We start from the raw sequence: 16,304 nt of genomic DNA, 5'->3' as shown, positions 1-16,304 counted from the left end.
GACAACTCTGTTAGGTGAGTCAACTTTCCTTAGGCTTGTTGGAATTTTGATGAATACAATGTTATAGTTCTTGCTACAAAATGTATCATCCTTCCTCCCTCAAAAAAAAGAAAGTTGGTCTCTCAGATGCACAGTTTGTTAAATTAAAATTAAGTAATGGTAGCCCTAGCCAGTTTTGCTCAGTGGATATAGTGTCAGCCTGCGGACCGAAGGATCCCAAGTTTGATTCCAGTCAAGGGCATGTACCTAAGTTGCAGGCTTCTCCCCGGCCCGGGCCCTAGTTGGAGCTTGTGCAGGAGGCAACCAATCAATGTGTTTCTCTCACATTGATATTTCTCTCTGTCATTTCCTCTCTCTAAAAATCAATGGAAAAATATCCTTGAGTGAGGATTAAAAATTAATTAATGAATTAAAATTAAGTAATGGTAGGCTAGGTGATGATAGATTCTGGTGCCAAGGGGGATGAGCAGAAGGGTTTCCCTACTGTCTCAAGCCATCCACTTATGTTGCTACTCTCAGTCTAGTGAATAATAAATTGTAATAAATGAGACAGTTTCACAGGGAAAGATATTTAATACCATGTGATAAGTGAAAAGATGAAGATACACATAGAGTAGTATGGGCACACATTTGGGAGAAGTCAGCACAGAAGGAGTAGGACAAGATAGAAGAGGAGTGCTAAATGAAGGTTTCAGGAAGAACATAGAGACTACGTGAAAGATGAACAGAAGTTATCAATTTACAAGGGACTGTTCAGATTATAATAAAGTAGGGGTACTCCAGGCATTAGTAGAACCTAAGCAAAGATAAAATCAAATAAAAGTACTAGAATCAAAAGCTTCAGTAGGATGGAGTAAGAAGATACCTGGAGGAAAGCAAGGTTTGAGATAATGGAGATACTTAAAACACATGCCAAGAAACCCACAGAGCGATTATGAAATACCTCAACAAGGAATACATGCAGTAAAACTATGGTGAGCAAACATACCCTGGTAGAAGTGTAGTGCATGCATTTGGAGGAAGTAAGTAGACACTAAGGTAATTAATTAGGAGTCCAGGTAAGAAACTATGTGGGCTTGAATCAAGCCATAGCAGAAGAATCAGAAGTAGTTGAAGTTGCTCCCTATACTATCTAGAGCCCAAAACTTACCTGCTGAGTTAGGTGGACAAAGGGTTGCTAGAAATACTTATTGTACCCATTGCATTTCAGATGTTATAAATATTATATAAGGAAGTTTCATAATTCCATCTGTCCACTTTTTTCATTTTTTCTTATATCAACCATCAGTCAAAGGCTTCTGGAATATTTCCCCATAGAGACCTCAAATATCAGAATTCCCTTAATCAGAAGTTCCCTCTCTAAGTGGAGTTAGTTATGCTCTTATCAAGCCTGACCCTAAAACTAAATTAAAACAATTAGATAAATCTGGTTTGCATTGGCTCTGGAAACATTCCTGCTTGCTAAGCTCTGCTACCCATGACTGCCTTGGATTTTTGATTCCTTACTTGTTTTGAGTTGGCATTATTTCCTGGTCACCTTCTTTTGGCTCTGATGAGCCTGCTTTTAAAATGACATTAGACTTTTGAACATGATTGATCTTTCCTTGTTATGAACCCAGTGTAATCCTAAAACTTCTGACACTCCTTTTCTGCCCACCTCGATAGCGCCCACCAGTTCAAGAGTGAAATTATTCCCTTGAAAAATCCAGGAAGAATTTCCCTTAGCAAATCTGAAGGCATTTGCTTGGAGCAGTGTTTCCCAAATTGCATTCAATAGAACATTATAACTATGAAAAGTATCAAAAAATATTCCATGAACAGAAGGTTTGGAAAAACCTGCATTTCCTAATCTTTCTGTAGATGCTCATGACAACCAACACATTTTAATGACTCTGAGGAGTCTTTTCATAAATAAATTTGTTTAATGTTTAGCCCAGTACTTATAATCTTACTTGGCTAAGAAAATATTTTATTACTCACAAAATATCTATGAAGATCTTGTAGTATATTAAAATTGGAGGAATATTAGTTACACATTGGCTTGTTTCAGTGTCTTTTAAAATATAAGAAAACTATACATATGAAAGAATGGAGGTTTGGAGTTAGACTGTGGAACTGGCTTCCAGCCTTTGTTCCCCAATTCACTGCTTGTATTGACCTTGAACTAGTTCTTGTGCATCTCTGATATTCCCCCCTATCTGTAAGGGTAACAAGGAAATATTAACAATAACATGCTTATTTACTGAGAGTTCACTATATGCTAGATAATTGTTTTGAGTTATAAAATTCTATGTAAATGTCAGTTGTTATTATAAACAATACCAAAGGTTTCCATTTGTGGTTCCACTTTCTTCATCCCATTTCTCTTCCTTTAGATAGTAAAGCTTTTGGGTAAATTATTTTAGTAACCTCATTATTTAATCTGAGTGACAGAGTCAGATTTTGATCTCTACAAGCCCAGTGTTTCTGCATTCTGCCTTCCCTCCCATGCAGAGCTGCCCTTTCATATTTTCTGTCTGTTCACTTCTGTTTGGGAACCAAGAAGGCACCACTGTTTCCTTGATTGCCTTACTAGGTCTGATGTTTTATTGTGGTTTTATGTATTGAAGTAACATTTCTCCCATTTTACATTGTTTATACTAATCAGAACCATGTCTTCAGAGGTGGCAGCAACAGGGGTGTGAGGTGACTTTGTAATACACATTTCTAATTTTAGTTGTTTTCATATGTATAGATAGATAGATAGATAGATAGATACACACACACTAATAAAAGAGAAATATGTAAATTGGTCATCACTCCGCTACACCCACCAGTCAATCAGGATGCATATGCAAATTGACCCCAAAATATGGCTGTTAATTTGCATACGCAGGCATGGAGCAAAGACTGAAGATGACTGAAGATGGTGGCGGCCACGGAGCTGGAGTGAGCATGAGGCTTGGGTTGCTCCCAGCAATGGAGAAAGCCAAGCTTCCTGCCGGCCCTGGCCTCCACTCAAGGAGGGGCTGGAAAAAAGAAAAAAAAAAAGGAGGAGCTGGGAGCCTGGGTCACTGGGGGACATGGCCAGCCTGAAAACAGCCTCAGCCACTTACTAAGGCTGGCCACACAACAATGGAGTAAGAGTTCCCACTGGGAGTTGTGGCCAGCCTGCAAACAGCCATCATCCCCTCATTCATGCTGGCCATGCCCCTGTGGAGTGAGGGTCCCCACTGGGGGGTATGGCCAGCCTGCAAACAGCCATCAGCCCCTCACCCAGGTTGGCCAGGCACCCCAGCACAAACCTCCATCCTGAATGGGTTGTGGTCAGCTTGAAAACAGCCCTCAGCCCCTCACCCAAGCTGGCCACGTCCCCCCAGCAGGGTCCCTCACCCCATGGGGGCATGGCCAGCCTGCAAACTACCACAAGTCCCTCGCCCAGGCCACCCCACGCCCCAAGGGAACCCCCACCGTGATCTGGGACACCCTTCAGGGAAAACCAGCCTACCCCCACCCGTGCACCAGGACGCTCTATACTAATAAAAGGGTAATATGCGAATTAGACTGGGAGATCTTCCAGGAGAGGGTCCAGGACATTCTTCTGGACAAATCCATGGTGGCAGGGCTGAGGTAGAAGTAGTTAGCGGACAAGAGGAGAGGGCAGTTGTGCATGATCAGGCCAGTGGGGGCGGGCCATTGGGGGTTATCAGGCAGGCAGGGGGTTAGTTGGGTTTGAGCAGACCAGCAGGGGGGCCAGTTGGAGGCGATCAGGCTGTCAGTGGGGGTTAGTTGGGGGTGATCAGGACTTCCGGGGGAGCAGTTTGGAGTGAGCAGGCCAGCAGGACGGCAGTTGGGGGCAAGCAGACCAGCAGGGAGAGCAGTTGGGGGTGAGCACACTGGCACGGGGGGCAGTTGGAGGCGAGCAGGCCAGCAGGCAGAGTAATTAGGGGCAATCTGGCAGGCAGGTGAGCAGTTAGGAGCCAGCAGTCCTGGATTGCGAGAGGGATGTCCAACTGCCGGTTTAGGCCCGATCCCTCTAAACTGGCAGTAGGACATCCTTCGAGGGGTCCCAGATTGGAGGGGGTGCATGCTGGGCTGAGGTACAACCCCCCCCCCCGGTGCATGAATTTTGTGCACTGAGCCATTAATTAATTAATTATATATATATATTAAATATATATATATTAATTATATATATTATATATATATTAATTATATATATAATTTATATATATATATATATATATATATATATATATATATATATATACACACATATATCTATGACACTAGACCAGTGATGGCGAGTCTTTTGAGCTCAGTGTGTCAGCATTTTGAAAAACCCTAACTTAACTCTGGTGCCGTGTCACAAATAGAAATTTTTTGATATTTGCAACCATAGTAAAACAAAGACTTACATTTTTGATATTTATTTTATATATTTAAATGCCATTTAACAAAGAAAAATCAACCAAAAATTGAGTTCACGTGTCACCTCTGACACTCGTGTCATAGGTTCGCCATCACTGAACTAGACACTATTCTAAATTCATTATAAATATTAAGTCATTTAATCTTAATCATAACCCTGCACAGTAGATATCATTATTATTGTCATTATAATAGCTTATGAGACCAAGCCAGGTTAACTAACCTGCGCATATACTATCAAGTGGTAAAACTAAGAAATGAATCAAGGCAATTATTGACTTTTATAGCTATGCTCTCAACATTTCTGTCTACAATACTTTGTAGTACATTCTATGTGGCCCATTTCAAGTAGCTGTCCTTGAGCCCTAAACCCTCACTTGGTTGGGCTCCTAAGGCTTCATGATAGGAAGCCGTAGGGCTTTGAACTCAGATAGACTTAGGGTAGAATTATGACTGCCACCTATTATCTTTGTGATATTGGAAAAGTCATTTTAGTTCTTTGAGCTTCAGTTTCCTCATCTGTAAAATGGGACATATAATATATGTTGCAAAGATTCCACTGAACCATGCTGGTCCAGCATAAGTCTTTAAACATTTATTTTTCAACCTATATGACATTTGACTGATGAATAGCAGGGCAGAGGGAATACTCATGTCCAAGCTTAACTCCAGATCAAGTAAATCAGTATTTTTGAGGAGTGGATCCCACACATTTATGTTTTTAAAGCCCTTGGATTATCATTTTTTTCTTTGGACTTACCTTTTTTCTTTTTTATTGCTTAAAGTATTACAAAGGGTGTTATCTATGTGTCCATTTTTTTCCCCCGCCCTAGACAATCCCCTAGCCTCCCCTATCCCCCAGTGTCTTATGTCCATTGGTTATGATTATATGCATGCATACAAGTCCTTCGGTTGATCTCTTACCCCCCTACCTCCTGCCCCCCAACCCTCCCCGGCATTCCTGCTCCAGTTTGACAATTTGTTTGAGGCAGCTCTGCATCTGTATCTATTTTTGTTCAAAAGTTTATAATGGTCTCTATTATCCATGAATGAGTGAGATCATGTGGTATTTTTCCTTCATTGACTGGCTTATTTCACTTAGCATAATGCTCTCCAGTTCCATCCATGCCATTGCAAATGGTAAGAGTTCCTTCCTTTTAAGAGCAGCATAGTATTCAATCATGTAGATGTACCACTGTTTTCTAATCCATTCATCTACTGATGGGCACTTAGGCTGTTTCCAGATCTTAGCTATGGTGAATTGTGCTGTTATGAACATAGGGGTGCATATATCCTTTCTGATTGGTGTTTCTGGTTTCTTGGGCTATATTCCTAGAAGTGGGATCACAGGGTCAAATGGGAGTTCAGTTTTAGGTTTTTTGAGGAAACTCCATACTGTCTTCCATAGTGGCTGCACCAGTCTGCATTCCCACCAGCAGTGCACAAGTGTTCCTTTTTCTCCACATCCTCTCTAGCACTTGTCGTTTGTTGATTTGTTGATGATAGCCAGTCTGACAGGTGTGAGATGGTACCTCATTGTTGTTTTGATTTGCATCTCTCGGATGAATAGTGACTTTGAGCATATTTTCATATGTCTCTAGGCTTTCTGACTGTCCTCTTTTGAAAGGTGTCTATTTAGGTCCTTTGCCCATTTTTTGATTGGATTGTTTATTTTCCTTTTGTTAAGTTGTATCAGTTCCCTATAAATTTTGGAGTTAAGCCCTTATCAGATATGACATTGGCAAAAATGTTTTCCCGCACAGTGGGTTTTCTCATTGTTTTGTTGATGGATTCTTTTGCTGTGCAGAAGGTTTTATTTTGATGTAGTCCCATTTGTTTATTTTCTCTTTAGTTTCAAGTGCCCTAGGAGCTGTATCAGTGAAGAAATTGCTTCAGCATATGTCTGAGATTTTGTTGCCTTTGGATACTTCTAGAATTTTTATGGTTTCCTGTCGTACATTAAAGTCCTTTATCCATTTTGAGTTTATTTTTGTGTATGGTGTAAGTTGGCGGTCCAGTTTTATTTTCTTTCATATATCTGTCCAATTTTCCCAACACCATTTATTGAAGAGACTATCTTGGCCCCATTGTATGTTCTTGCCTCCTTTGTCAAATATTAATTGAGCATATTTGTTCAGGCCGATTTCTGGGCTCTCTATTCTATTCCACTGATCTATATGTCTGTTCTTGTGCCAGTACCAGGCAGTTTTGAGAACAGTGGCTTTGTAATACATCTTGATATCTGGTATTGAGATCCCACCTACTTTGTTCTTTTTCAGGATTGCTGCAGCTATTTGGGGTCTTTTTTTATTCCAGATGAATTTTTGGAGAGTTCGTTCTAGATCTATGAAGTATGCCATTGGTATTTTAATGGGAAGTGCGTTGAATTTATAGATTGCTTTGGGTAGTATGGACCTTTTAATGATGTTGATTCTACCAATCCATGAACACGGTATGTTCTTCCATCTGTTTATGTCTTACACTATATCTTTTTTCAATGTCCTGTAGTTTTCTGAGTAGAGGTCTTTTACCTCTTCAGTTAAGTTTATACCTAGGTAGCTTAATTTTTTTGGTGAGATGGTAAACGGGATTGTTTTTATAATCTCTCTTTCTGAAAGTTCACGATTGGTGTATAGAAATGCCTCAGATTTCCTGGGGTTAATTTTGTATCCTGCTACATTGCCAAATCCATGTATTAAGTCTAGTAGCTTTTTGATGGAGTCTCTCGGGTTTTGTATGTACAATATCATGTCGTCTGCAAATAAGGACAATTTTACTTCCTCTTTTCCTATTTGGATGCCTTTTATTTCTTCTTCTTGCCTAATTGCAATGGCTAACACTTCCAGTACTATGCTGAACAGGAGTGGTGAGAGGGGGCATCCCTGTCTTGTTCCTGTTCTTAACAGAAATGGTGTTAGTTTTTATCCATGGGGTATGATGTTGGCTGTGGGCCTGTCATATATGGATTTTATTATGTTGAAGTATGATCCTTCTACACCCGCCTTGCTGAGAGTTTTTATCAAAAATGAGTGTTGAATTTTGCCAAATGCTTTTTCTGCATCAATTGATATGACCATGTGGTTTTTTTTTCTTGCAATTTGTTTATGTGATGTATTACGTTCACTGATTTGCGGATATTGTACCATCCTTGCATCCCCAGAATAAATCCAACTTGGTCTTGGTGTATGATCTTTCTGATGTACTGCTGGATCCGATTTGCTAGGATTTTGTTGAGGATTTTGGCATCTATGTTCATGAGGGATATTGGCCTGTAATTCTCTTTCATTGTGTTGTCTTTACCTGGTTTTGGTATTAGGGTGATGCTGGCTTCATAGAATGAGCTTGAAAGTGTTCCTTCCTCGTGAATTTTTTGTAGTAGTCTGAGGAAGGTAGGTTTTAGTTCTTACTTGAATGTTTGGTAAAACTCCCCTGTGAAGCCATCTGGTCCTGGGCTTTTTTTGATGGAAGCTTTTTGATGACTGCTTCAATTTCTTCCATAGTTATTGGCCCGTTGAGATTTTTAGATTCTTCCTGATTGAATTTTGGAATGTTGTATTTTTCTAGGAATTAGTCTATTTCCTCCAGGTTGTCTAGTTTGTTGGAGTAGAGCTGTCCATAGTATTTTTTAACAATCATTTGTATTTCTGTGGGGTCTTTTGTTATTTCGCATCCATCGTTTCTGATTTTGTTTATTTGGGTCCTCTCTATTTGCTTCTTGGTGAATCTGGCTAGAGGTTTGTCAATCTTGTTTATCCTTTCAAAGAACCAGCTCTTGGTTTCATTGATTTTCTGTATTGTTTTTTTGGTCTCTATGGCATTTATTTCTGCTCTAATCTTTATTATCTCCTTCCTTCTGCTCACTCTGGGGTTTCTTTGTTGCTCTCTTTCTAATTTTTTGAGTTGTAGAGTTAGATGATTTACTACCATTTTTTCTTGTTTTTTGAGATAGGCCTGTAGAGCTATTAACTTCCCTCTCAGGACTGCTTTCATTGTGTTCCATAGGTTTTGGATTGTTGTGTTTTCATTGTCATTAGTTTCCAGGATGTTTTTAATTTCTTCTTTGATCTCATTGGTAACCAAATCAATATTTAATAGCATGCTATTCAGCGTCCAGGTGTTTGAGTATTTTGGGTTGTTTTTATTGTAGTTTATTTCTAATATTATGCCATCGTGGTCTGAGAAGATGCTTTTTATTATTTCAATCTTCTTGAATTTGGGGATACTTTGCTTGTGACCCAACATATGGTCTTTTTTTGAATATGTCTTATGTGCACTTGAGTAGAATGTATATTCCCTGGCTTTGGGGTGAAGTGTTCTGAAGATGTCTATTAAGTCCATCTGATCTAGTGAGTCATTTAGGATTGCTGTATCTTTGCTGATTGTTTGTGCAGAGGACTTATCCAGTGCTGTCAGTGGTGTATTAAAATCCCCTACTATGATTGTATTGTTGTCGATCTCTCCTTTGATATCTTTCAAGAGTTTTTTTATGAATTTGGGTCCTCCTGAATTAGGTGCATATAGGTTTACCAGGGTTATATCTTCTTGTTGTATTGATCCCTTTAGTATTATGAAGTGGCCTTCCTTATCTCATGTTATGGCCTTCATTTTGAGGTCTATTTTGTCCGATATAAGTATTGCTACCGCAGTTTTCTTTTCCTTTCCATTTGCCTGAAAGATATTTTTCCATCCTTTCACTTTCAGTCAGTGTGAATCCCTTCTATTGAGGTGGATTTCTGGTAGACAGCAGATGTATGGGTCGTGTTTCTTATATCCATTCAGCCACTCGAGGTCTTTTGGTTGGAGCATTTAGTCCATTTACGTTTAAAGTTATTATTGAAAGGTACTTGTTTGTAGCCATTTCTTTTTTTGTGTGGCTGTTTTCTTTCTGAGCTTTTTATTTCTTCTTTTTATACCAGTCCTTTTAGCATTCCTTGCATTGCTGGCTTGGTGGTGATAAACTACCTTAGGCTTTTTATGTCTGGGAAGCTTCTTATTTCCCCTTCAAGTCTGAATGATAGCCTCGCTGGATAGAGTATTCTTGGATTCAGTCCTTTGCTTTGCATCACTTTGTAAATTTCCGTCCATTCTTTTCTGGCCTGATGTGTTTCTGTTGAGAAATCATTTGACAATCTAATGGGAGATCCCTTGTATGTCACTTTCCGTCTCTCTCTTGCAGCCTGTAAGATTCTCTCTTTGTCCTGAACATTTGCCATGGTAATTATGATGCGTCTTGGTGTGGGTCTTTTCGGGTTCCCCTTGTTTGGGACTCTCTGGGCTTGAGTGACTTTTTTCTTCCCCACCTCAGGGAAGTTTTCTGATATTCTTTCTTCGAATACGTTTTCTAATCCTTGTTCATCTTTCTGTTGTTCTGGCACCCCTATTATTCGTATGTTGTTTCATTTCATGTTGTCCCAAAGCTCCCTTAGGCTCTCCTCCTGTCTTTTAATTTTTTTCTCCAATTGCAGTACATTTTGGGTGTGTTTTACTTCCTTGTCTTCTAATTCACTAATTCGGTCCTCCGCTTCTCCTAGTCTACTGTTGATAGTTTCAATGGAGTTTTTCATTGCAGCTATATCACTCTTCATTTCTTCTTGGGTCTTACTTAAGTTGTTGATTTTTTCATCTGTTTCTTCTAGCTTCTTCCATATGTGATTGATTTTTTCATCTGTTTTTCTTGCTTCTTGCAGAGGTTTTCGATTTTTTCCTCCATCCGGTTTATGCACTCTAGGACCCTTATTCTGAATTCTTTTTCTGTCATGTTGCATGCCTCTGTATTACTTAGCTGCTTTTCCGGAGAGTCCTCCTTCTCTTTCCTTTGGGGGTTTCTTTGTCTACCCATGTTTGATCTCACTGACATATCTAGATGTTGAGTCGTTCAGTAGCTGCTCCCTGGGCGGCAGTGACTCCTTGGTCTGTGGTTGCTCTTCAGGCGGTTGCGGTAGCAGCTGCTCTTCAGTTGGCAGCAGCTCCTCTGGTGGGTGCTGTTCACAGCTGTGGTGGCTCTTCTGTCTGGTGGGGGGAGGTTTCACGTACAGCTGCTGTTCCTCAGCAGAGGGTGTGGTGCTCAGGAGGCTGCTGTTGCTTGGATCTGCTTTGTAGATTTAAAGGCACAAAATACAACACAACAAGGCACCACGTACCAGGCACTAAACACAAATATATTCACGATATTAATAACCCCAAATAAAGGTGACCACTCGAATTAAGAGAATTAGGGGATAAGGAAGAAGGAAGAGAAAAAGATAAAAGAGAAAAAAGAAAAGAAAAGTAGGGACCAAAAAAAGGAGTGCAAAAATGAAATTGGAAAAAGGAGGGGGGAAAATAAAAGTGAGAAATGAAACTAAAAAAAAAAGAGCGAAAAGAGAGAATGAAGTGGAAGAGGGGAAGAGACTTTTTATATGAGGAGAATACGCTTATAGAACTGCCACTAATCCCAACAAATTCCAGCAACAGCTCCCTGGAGATTCATGCAAACTAGAAACAACCAATAATATAACAATGAAAATTGAGTGGAGAACACTAATCCCAAAATAAAATAAAGAGAAAATAAAATAGCACTTTAAAAAATGGTAAAATGGTAGCAGTAATAACACTGGTTAAAAATAAGAAGGTAGTAATTAAAAGGGTAAAATCAGGTGATGGAAAAAAGAAGAAAAAAGAAAAAAGAAAAAAAAGAAGAAAAAAAAGAAAAAAAATTGTTTTCTTACTTAAAAGGTGAAAAAAGAAGAAAAAAATTGCAGTAGTGAAGGTCCTTCGGTTCTTCTGTTCTTCAGTCTGGCTCGCCTTAGTCGTGACAGGTTTTCAGGAGAGTGTTGAGTTTCCCTGCGATACACTGTTCCTCTGTGTTGCAAAACACAGTCCTTATTTTAAAGCAGGTTGTATTTGTTTCCCAGACTGCCTTATTTTGTGTTTAGCAAAGAGTCAGTCTGTGGGTCAGCCTCTGGGTGGCAGTGTTCTGGGGTTGGCCTCTGAGGCTATATGGCTTCTCGCACTTAAAACTAATTTGGGGTTGTCAACTATCCAGTACTGGTTCCTTAATAGTTACCCACTCTGTGTTTTTGCTGGGATTGAAAATCCCTCTATAGGCCAGACCCTGTTAACTCCCAGGGACTGATCAGATTATTTTAATCCTTGATCTCGTTCAGGGTGGAATCTGGGTGTGGCTGTGCTCCTTGCCTGGGGGCTGGGGGGAGGAGTCTCACTCTCCGGAGGGAATGGCTGCCCCAGTCCTGGGCTCAGGGGTGTCTCAGCACTCAATTCGCTGCCACCTCTCCCGGCCCCCCTTCTCTCCTCAGTCTCTCCCCAGATTCCACTCCTCCTCAACCTCTCCCTCTTTTCAGCACAGGTGAGTGTCTGTATCCAAAATGTCCCATGAACAGGATTCAGTGAAAACAAACAAACAAACACCAGCCACGGAAACGGGAAGGCTTGGTTTCTGTAAGCTCCTCTCTTACTGGCACTGCATTGTCTGGTCAGATCTTCAGGCTGCCCCCTTTAGGCTCAGTCCTCCGTTATCACAGAACCCAGCTCTCAAATCACTAGGCTGTGCCAGAAATCCCGCGGATCTCCTTTCCCCAGTCAGGGGCTGTGCCTGTCCCAAGGGACGCGGCTGTCTGCCACGGGGTCTCCCTCCGACCCTCTGGGCTCAGAGGTCTGGCAAACTTTCCTGCCCAAATCCCTGTTGTTTTTTTTTACCTTTCCAGGGGAGTTCTGCCCTTCCCGGCTGCAAACCATCTCACCAGCTGAGCAATTTCACCAATTCGGGGTGGGTGTTATTAGTTTCAGCTGCTCACTCCATTATCTCCGGGACACGACCTGGGATTCGTCTGCCTATATCACCGCCATCTTCCATCCAGGATCTCCCTTGGATTATTGTAATGAGCATCTAGTCTTGAGCATTGCTGGCTTAGTGTATGTGTGTAAGATGAATTCCAATACCGTATGGTAACAATCTTGAATTCACATCGGAATTTATTTATTTATTTATTTTTATTTTTATTTTTTGCCAAGTGTACCATTTTTCGGACCTCGTGCTTTCCACCTTTGGTTACTGTAGTTTTGGGTGAGTAATACTAAAGTGTGAGTGGTAGTTGGGTTAGGATCTTAACAGGCAAAGTGAGAGGCAGCTTGCATGTGTCATCTATGCTTGGCTTGTGTGTTGTTTCCACCATAAAGTCCTCATCCTAGTTGTACCCCAGCCTAGCCCCTCAATGCAGCATAAAATGTGACCTCAGCTACTTATCTGAAAGTTGTTAGGTATTTACATCACTTTGTAAGAGAGGAAAAGGCTGAAGGTCAAAGGGAGGTAACTTACCAAAGCCATGCAGTGAGAAAGAGCAGAACTTTAATTTGAGCCCAGGCTATGTATGACTCCAAAACCTTTGATTTCCTTCCATTTGTGGGACTGTACTACTTCACCAAAAGAAAACTGAGGAGAAGAGCTGCCTGGTCAATAAGCACTTATTAAACTCTTCACATTTGGACTAGGAGCTTTACTTAATTTGTTTCAATGTTAATGAAAATTGCATGGGATAAATATTTTAATTGTCTTTAACACATGAGGGAACTGAGTCCAGAATTTTGTTTTTCTCAATAACAACCATTTGCTTATCAATATGGCTACTAGTAATTAATGTTCCCATTAAAGGCATAGACCGGTCCAGGGCTTATAGGCATTGCCAAAGGATAAATTAACATTGTCTCTTCCTACTCATAACATTACAGTGGCTCAAAATTGCCTTTAAGATTAAGTCTATAATCCTTTATGTGGCTTACAAAATCCTTGATTTGTCCTTGTCTCATTGCTCTCGCTTGCTTTCACATTAATTTACTCTGGCCAGGCTGAAATGTCTGTTTCACTTTTGAGTCTTTATAAATTCTATTCCTACAGCTTAGAATGCCTTTTACAACCTCCCTACTTATATCTGAGTGTCTCCACCAGTTCCATAAGGCCTCCAATCCATTCATTCATTCATTTAACAAATAATTACTGAACATCTACTATGGGTCAGACTCTGTGGGTACATGGTGAACTCAATAGTAAGAACATCACCACAGAGTTTACATTCTATAGGGGAAAACATAAGCCCCAAATATGAAAAACATATATGTTTATGTTAGTGATACATACTATGAAGTGAAGTAGGATAGGGTTCTATAAATATAAAAGGCTAATATTCAATGTGCCCTCTCTGGAGTTTGACCTGGAGACTGGGAGTTTGATTGCTTGCTATGACGTGCGCTGACCACCTGGAGGCATTGTAGAATGAAGGAAGGCCCTGGTCAGCAGCCGGAAGGCCCCGATCAGCGCTGATTGCCAGCCAGGCCTAGGGACCCTATCCATGCATGAATTTTATGCACTGGGCCACTAGTGTGTGTGTGTATGTGTGTGTGTATATATATATATATATATATATATATATATATATACACACACATATATACTAGAGGCCTGGTGCACAAAAATTTGTGCACTCAGGGGGCATCCCTCAGCCTAGCCTTCCCCCTCTAACAGTCTGGGAGCCCTCACAGGATGTCCTACTGATGTCCCTGCGGGGAGCGGGCCTAAGCCACAGTCTGGCCTCCTTCTGTGGAAGGCAACTGGCGGATCAGGTATATAGATACTTTCTGAAGGCAGCACAGACTCCTTCCTTATTTCTTTCCTCTGTGGTTGGAAAATAGAGGACTAAAACGTGGAGACAGAACTGTGGCCAGGCCTGGGGCTCTTGTAGGCAACAGAAAGAAGGAGAGGGCTGGGGAAAGTCTAGACATGGTTTTCTTCAATTGTCCTCCCTTCCTCCGGGCCCCTCGCTCTGTTCTTTCCTTGTTGTGGTGGACGCTTGGGTCTCAGACTGACAGGAGCCCAACGATGGTGGAGTTCAGCTCCCTCACTTCTCAGCTGAACATACAACCGCCTCACATTCCAAGTGGAGCTGTTTTCAAGTGACTTAAGTGCTGGCAATTCATGCCTCCCAGCCTTTCCCCTTTAAAGTTTCCTCCTTGGGTCAGTTGCAAACTTCACCGAGACACAGAAGCAACTCTGCCCTGGTAGTTCTGCATCGGCTCCTGCCCAGGCCCGGCCAGGCACTCTTCCTTGAGGTCACTGGGTCCACAGTCTGAGCTCAGGGAGGTCACCCAGAGCCCGTTCCCCCAGACAGGTGGGGCAGGGGGACTAGCTTGAAGAGCTGGAGGAAGATGGCAGAGTAAGAGTTGGTATGAACCAGCGCCTGCTTAGCCAGACTTCCTAAACTCCCCACCGGACCCAGGCTGGATCCCTTCCCCACACCAGGAAGATCCCAGCTGAGGTCCCTCCCTGCACCCAGCACTCTCCTCCCTGTTCTACCATTGGGGGAAGGGAGCAGCTCACCTGCTCTGGATCTTGCCAACCTGGCAGACTGAGACACAGGCGGTGCAACCTAGGGTGCTGGTGGCTGTGAGCCTACTCCCCCTCCCTGAAGTGTGGGGTGGGGTTGCAGCAGCTCATAGCTGTCCCTGGGCACCATGAATGGAAACACCACTCTCCAATGAGCCACAGTCCACCCGGGACCTGTGGAGGTTGGGGTGGCCTTGGGCTCCCACTGGCCCCACTGAAGCCAGACTCGGTTTGGCCAGCCACCCCCGCAGCCCGAGGGCTGCGCATGCCCCATGAACCTCATCGCCCTCATGAATCGCCATGGTCTGGCCATCCCATCCCAGGAAGTGGCCATCCCAATTGCCATGGCTCACTCCCTAGTGCAGTTGGGCCTGCCCAGCAAGCATGTAGGCAGGAGCTGGGCCTCTGAGGAGAAGGAGGAGGAGTGCACGGGCCAGGGCAGAAGTGGAGAACTTCGCGGTGTAAACACAGCCCCCCCCACACAATGTGCCGGCCCCTTGCGCTGCATTCCCAAACCCCTGGATGCCCCTGCCCAGCACTGTGCTCTCAGGCCTGGGGTGGAGGTGAGGTATCTGGAGCTGTGGCCTAAAGGCAGCCCTCCCTGGCTTGGAATCATAGTGGACGATCAGGGAGGGATGTGGTGTGACAAATTCTGTCTCTCTCTCTCTCTCTCTCTCTCTCTCTCTCTCTCTCTCTCGGAGAGGGCCCCATGTCCCCATATGGCGGGGGCTCAGGTGAAGGAAAGAGATGCCAAGCACACAGGATGCCCGGGCAGGCTGGCTGATCGCTGCTTCCCCGCCCAGCCACCCCAGGTCAGGTCGCACATGGGATGCTCGCCACCCCGGGTTGCATATAGCAGGCTCAGATGGCGGCAGGGCAGGCTGGATGGTGCTGTCCCACCCCACCGCCCCGGGTGGCAAATAGCAGGCCCAGATGGCAGCGGGGCAGGCGGGATGGCGCTGTCCTGCCCTGCCTGCAGTATGCAAATTAGCCACCATCTTTGTTGGTGGTTAATTTGCATATCATGCTGATTAGCCAATAAGAGGCATAGTGAAGGTATGGTCAATTACCATGTTTGTCTATTATTAGGAGATTTTATATATATATATATATATATATATATATATATATATATATATACTAGTGGCCTGGTGCACAAAATTCATGCATGGGGGAGGGGTGTTCCTCAGCCCGACCTGCACCCTCTCCAATCTAGGACCCCTCAAAGGATGTCCTACTGCTGGTTTACAGGGATCGGGCCTGAACCGGCAGTCAGACATCCCTCTCACAATCCGGGACTGCTGGCTCTTAACCACTCACCTGCCTGCCTGCCTGCCTGATTGCCCCTAACCACTCTGCCTGCTGGCCTGCTCAACCCCAACTGCCACCCCTGCTGGCCTGCTCGCCCCTACCTTCCCTCCCCACTGGCTTGCTTGCTCCCAACTGCCCCCCTGCTGGCCTGCTCACTCCAAAGTGCCCCACCCACTGTCCTGATTACCTCCAACTGACCCCCACTGGTGGC

The sequence above is a fragment of the Myotis nattereri genome (genome assembly GCF_964212035.1).
Source record: "Myotis nattereri genome assembly, chromosome: X".
NCBI classification, from domain to species: domain Eukaryota; kingdom Metazoa; phylum Chordata; class Mammalia; order Chiroptera; family Vespertilionidae; genus Myotis; species Myotis nattereri.
Note: the sequence above shows the minus strand (reverse complement) of the source record.